The sequence below is a fragment of the Benincasa hispida genome, chromosome 2 (genome assembly GCF_027475165.1).
Source record: "Benincasa hispida cultivar pf3 chromosome 2, pf3_genome.v1.1, whole genome shotgun sequence".
Taxonomy (NCBI): Eukaryota; Viridiplantae; Streptophyta; class Magnoliopsida; order Cucurbitales; family Cucurbitaceae; genus Benincasa; species Benincasa hispida.
Genome location: NC_143479.1, coordinates 69100430 through 69105756, shown reverse-complemented (window position 1 = coordinate 69105756; position 5327 = coordinate 69100430). Strand labels below are relative to the sequence as shown.

The window sequence follows — 5327 nt, the reverse complement described above, 5'->3', positions numbered from 1 at the left end:
GCACACTGGTAAAGAATTTTCTTCTAACTCACTTAGAAATCCATTCTTCACCAATTTCTCAATCCTATTAAGATTGATGTGCCCTAAACGAAGATGCCAAAGTTTGGCATTTTCTTTTGAAGAAATTCGTCGACGTTTTGATTGAGTTACGGCAGTTTTGAACGATTCAGTATTATGGAGGGAATTAATGGCTAACGACCTTAGCACATATAAATTCGATTCCAGATTTGCGGTGCAAATAAAAACACCATATTTATGAATAAACACTTTATCCATATTAAAAGAGATAGTATATAAACACTTTACAGAAATAAGGTAGCTCTTTAGTTCAGGAACAATATATACATTATTTAAAATAAGAAACCTATTCTGTAAAGCTAATTGGAGTCCTCCCACTGCCACAGCTGAGACGACGTGCCTAGTGCCTACTCGCATCGTCATCTCACCAGCCTCCAGCTATCGCCAAGATCTAATCCCCTGAAAAGAAGAACAAGCATGGTTAGTGGCGTCTGAATCAATTATCCAGGCAAAATCATCATTCTCCACTAAACAAGCTTCAAGCACAAGTAAATCACATTTACCTTTATCGGCCTTGGCCTTAGCCTTGGCTGCTTTCTTCTCTTTCAGATACCGAGAACAGTTCCTCTTCCAATGTCCATCTTGGTTGTAGTGGAAACACTTTCCTTTAGCAACCTGTGGATGCCTCCTTGGGGTGACAGGCGGTGGGTTAGCAGGTGCCTTCTCTTTTCCCTTACCACCCTTCTTCTTCTTCCCCTTTGCAAAGTTAGAAGCCGAAGGTGCAGACTTTGTTCCTGAGGTCGAACCTCTATGGAACGTCCTAGAGGATGAAGCAACATTTTCCTCACCCTCTCCTTACTTTTTAGTAAAGATTGGTATGTCTGCAACTCGTTGAGGAGAGTTTTAAGGTTATACTTCACTTTGTTAAGAATCACATTGCTAAGAAAGTGCAGGAAGCTCTCCGGCAAAGAATGCAGGATTATGCTAACCTAGTTGCCCTCATCGATGGTAGACCCATTCAACTCCGCCATATTAAAGTGGACCATCATGTTTAGCACATGTTCACGAACAGAGGTGCCTTCTTCCATTTTGGAGTTGAATATGTATTTAAGAGCCTCATGCATCAGACGGTTGTCCAAACATCCCCCGCAGGGACTCCATGATCTCACGCGCTGAGACCATAGGCTCATGTTTCTTGGCCAAGACTTCAGAAAGACTTGCCAAGATGTAGGCTCGGGCCTTCTCATTCGCCCTTGTCCATCGCTCATATGCCTCCTGAATATTTTAAACGGCATTCGGAGCTGGAATAAGAGGACAAGCCTCCGTAAGAGTGAACATGAGATCCTCGATGATCAAGATCGTCGTGATCACGTGTTTCCATGTTGTGAAATTATCGCCAGTAAGTTCTCAAATTTATACAAGCTACCCAGAGGACCTAATAGACATGTGGCTCGAAGCTCCAACGGTCCATGAAAAGTTGACTAAATTCTTTAGCCACGAGATCCACCATCCGTTAACTGTTAGGTATTCCACTAAAGACCAACAGCTGAACTTTTCTTACCACAGATATATATCTGTGTCCGTCAAATATAACCAATCATGAGTACGATGATCCTTCACAAATGCTCGTAAGTATAGTTGGGCCAAATACCGTTTTGCCTCTGTAGTTACATCTCACTCCTTAAGTACCACTAATTTCTCTAATGAACAATACAACATAGTCCAACTATGTGTGAACACCTCTCGAGCCAAGAGAAGGTATGTAGCGCCACATCGTTCAAGCCCCGGAATCAGCCCTTAAGGAACCTATCTATCTACTTACCCCTACCTCGGCGAAGGAGAGAATTTCATCTTGTGTAGCTGAGTTCCCAGCTACCAAATCAGACGAATCCCCAAAATGGTAGGTTTGAATCGGCAACCTGGCCACTCACATCCATACAAATCAAAGGACCGCCCTCAATGGGAGGAGTTCCCAACTCACTTAGGATTGAGGTCATATTACCTGTGGTCATCCTAGTGAAGTGACATCTCTGTCATGAACGGTGTTATATAACGAGACATTAACACTTCGTGGTCAGGTCTTATACAAACTCTTTATATAGGACGCCCCTGCTCGCATGTCCCCAACACGAATGATCAGGATCAGACCATCTGTAACAAGTCACAACACTTGTGACCATTCCACATAGCGGTTCGTATCCATAGCGTTACCAGGATAAGGTTTCCCTTCTATATCCATATACTACAGACCATTTTGGTTATCACTCAAGACATGATCCACTTGTATGTTACCACATACATGCTTGAGTCACCTACAGATAACCAGGGATTTTATGTATATGGTTTGTGGTAAAGCAAATAAAACAAGTAACTGAGCAAAATACAAGATATGAAGTAAATATCATATATTAATAATACAAGCGTTCATACAAACTGTTTGCAAACTACAGGACACGAGACTTTAGGGCATCAACCCCAACAATAAAGAGATAATATATAATATGCATGTTTAGGGTTTCAAGTTTTTAATATAAAGTGTTATATTAAATCCTAAAATACTTTATGAATGTTATGGATGATCAACATGTCTATTATTTTATAATTGTTATAAAAACCGAATTAGACTTTTAAAATCCATAACAAAGACAAGATGCATGCTTACCTAGGGTTAACAAATAACAACTTATTTTAATAGTTAAAATAGGTTGTTATCTTGTAAAAATTGGTTACAAACTCAACCGGTCTATAATCCTATCTAAGGCTGGAGGTATTTAAGTTTGACGGTTTACAAAAAACCTCCTACCTGGGATTATAATCGAATAATTACTCGGTTTTATGAGAATGTGTGAGTGATGTGAGGTTTTAAAACTGGTTTATCAACTAAACATCATAGGTTAAATCCAAATATAAAGGTTATACTTGGATAATCAGCTAGACTTAGGTTGTTTTATTAGCCGGAATATACCTAAGTAAATGTTTACCCAAAACAAATAGAACACTTCAATGGAAGATTAATAACATGTATGATATGTGGTTCTTAGCTCTCGCGTCTCTAAGAGTTCACACCGTAAGATTCATGCTCGGCTTCGTGTCACCTTGGGAGAGACTTCCATTCGGAAAGTGTTTGCATGGGTCAATAGCAAGGTGAATAAGGGAAGTACTTCATAGTAAGTGGGTGAAGGATGTGTGTCAACGTGTCCTACAGTCTCTTCCATTAGTTTAGACCGTGAGATTCCTATGTTGCACATGCTTGTCAACTTTATATGACCTATGCTAATCATTTTACGACGACTATCCCTTCGGAGGGTTGTAACATGGGATTCAAAAAAACTCAAACTCTAGAAATGGATAGGATTTCTTAGGTTGATTTTCAACTTTGACTCTCCAATTCAGTAGCATCATTGGGGCCAATCTCTGAGGTATGAAAACGGAGGGTTACACTTATGAGAATTACTAAGTGTTAGTAAGCTCTTTACGAAAAATGGTAACTAAATGACTATAAGAATATGAGTTATTCTAGAATTAGTATTTAGTCAAGAATGTCTTGCTTCAGTGAAGGAGTATTTGACTGCCCCTCAGTAGCATCTATTCTGACTCACTAAAATAGCGTTGCAAATAAAATAATGAAATTTAGGTACATTATTACTTTGTAAAAACATGATTGGATTTAAAAGCAATTCACCAATAGAATTTGGTTATACTTTCAGAGATGACTAGCTCATTAATACAGTTACTGACTTCTGAGAAACTTGATGGGGACAATTATTCTACATGGAAATCAAACCTGAATACAATACTGGTAATAGATGATCTGAGGTTAATGGGAACAATTACTCTACATGGAATACAATACTCTACATGTAGAGTAATGGGGACAATTACTCTACATGGCTTCTGAGAAACTTATCGGGGACAAATACTCTACATGGAAATCAAACCTGAATACAATACTAGTAATAGATGATCTGAGATTCATTTTAACTGAGGAATGTCCTCCTAACCCCGGCTCCAACATAAATCAAACTGTTCGGGAAGCATATGACAAATGGACAAGGGCAAATGAAAAAGCCCGAGCCTATATTCTTGCCAGCATATATATGATGTTTCGGCAAAGAAACACGATCTCATGCATACCACAAAAGAGATTATGGAATCTCTACAGGGGATGTTTGGAAAACCATCCTTCTCCCTTAGACATGATGCCATCAAATACGTTTATAACTGTCGTATGAAAGAAGGGGCCTCTGTTAGAGAACATATCTTGGACATGATGATCCATTTCAATATAGCAGAAGTAAATGGAGTTTTCATAGACGATAAAAGTCAAGTCTGTTTTATTTTAGAGTCTCTTCCGAAGAGCTTCTTACAGTTTCGTACAAATGCGATGATGAACAAGATAGAATATAACTTAACCACTATTCTCAATGAGCTACAGACTTATCGGTCCCTCTTTAAAACTAAGGGACAGAAAGCTCTGCAAATAAAAGAGGATCGTCCTCTAAGATAAAGTCTAACTCTTCTTCTTCCTCCAAGGAAAAAAGTGTTCAGATGAAAAAGAGTAAGGGGAAGAGGAAGGCACCTATTGACCGCAAAGGCAAGGCTAAAGTGAAAATGTTTCTACTACAACAAAGATGAGCATTGGAAGAGAAACTGCCTAAAATATCCTGCAAAAAGGAAAGTAGAAACAAAGAAATTAATTTCTGAAGAATGCTTGCAGATGAAGAGATAACTTTCAAGGTTGTGAATAAGGGAGGCTATCTCAAAAAAACCAGTGAGAGTTCCTGAAGTTGTTTTCAAAAGATAGCTCTATTATATAATATACTTCTTGTTAATGTAATGAAAAGACATGTATCTATCTTTTGTAAGAACATTTGTATAAAAGTATCTTTTGACAAAAATGAAGTGTTCATTAGCAAAAGATGTTTTTTTTTCCTATTATAAAACAATTTCTATGTTAAAACCGACCAAAGCATAGGTCATTTCAAATATTCAGATATTTAAAATAGCTAAAAAATAAAAGGCAAAGGTTTCTTCAAGTACTTATATTTGGAAATTAAAGATTTAGTCACATAAATCTTAATAGGATTGAGAATGGTTAAAAGTGATCATCTAAATTGGTTAAAATACAACCTTTTAACATTATGTGAATCTTGTCTTGAAGATAAGATAACCAAAAGATCTTTTATAAGAAAAGGTCTTACGAGCCTTAGAGCTCACACATTCAGACCTCTATGGTCCGATGAATGTCAAGACACGAAGAGGATATGAATATTTCATCGGTTTATTGATGATTATTCAAAGTATGGTTA

The 5327-nt window shown here is 37.7% G+C and overlaps 1 long non-coding RNA gene across 1 annotated transcript; it reads right to left on the bottom strand.

Annotated features, from left to right (window-relative positions):
* Nucleotides 1-252: 252 nt before the first annotated feature.
* LOC150038123 (uncharacterized) lies at nt 253-2330 on the bottom strand. The gene is made up of 2 exons (XR_016527563.1): nt 582-2330; nt 253-477 (listed from the first exon to the last, which is right to left on the bottom strand). It is a non-coding gene; the product is annotated as an uncharacterized LOC150038123 (long non-coding RNA).
* Nucleotides 2331-5327: the final 2997 nt, after the last annotated feature.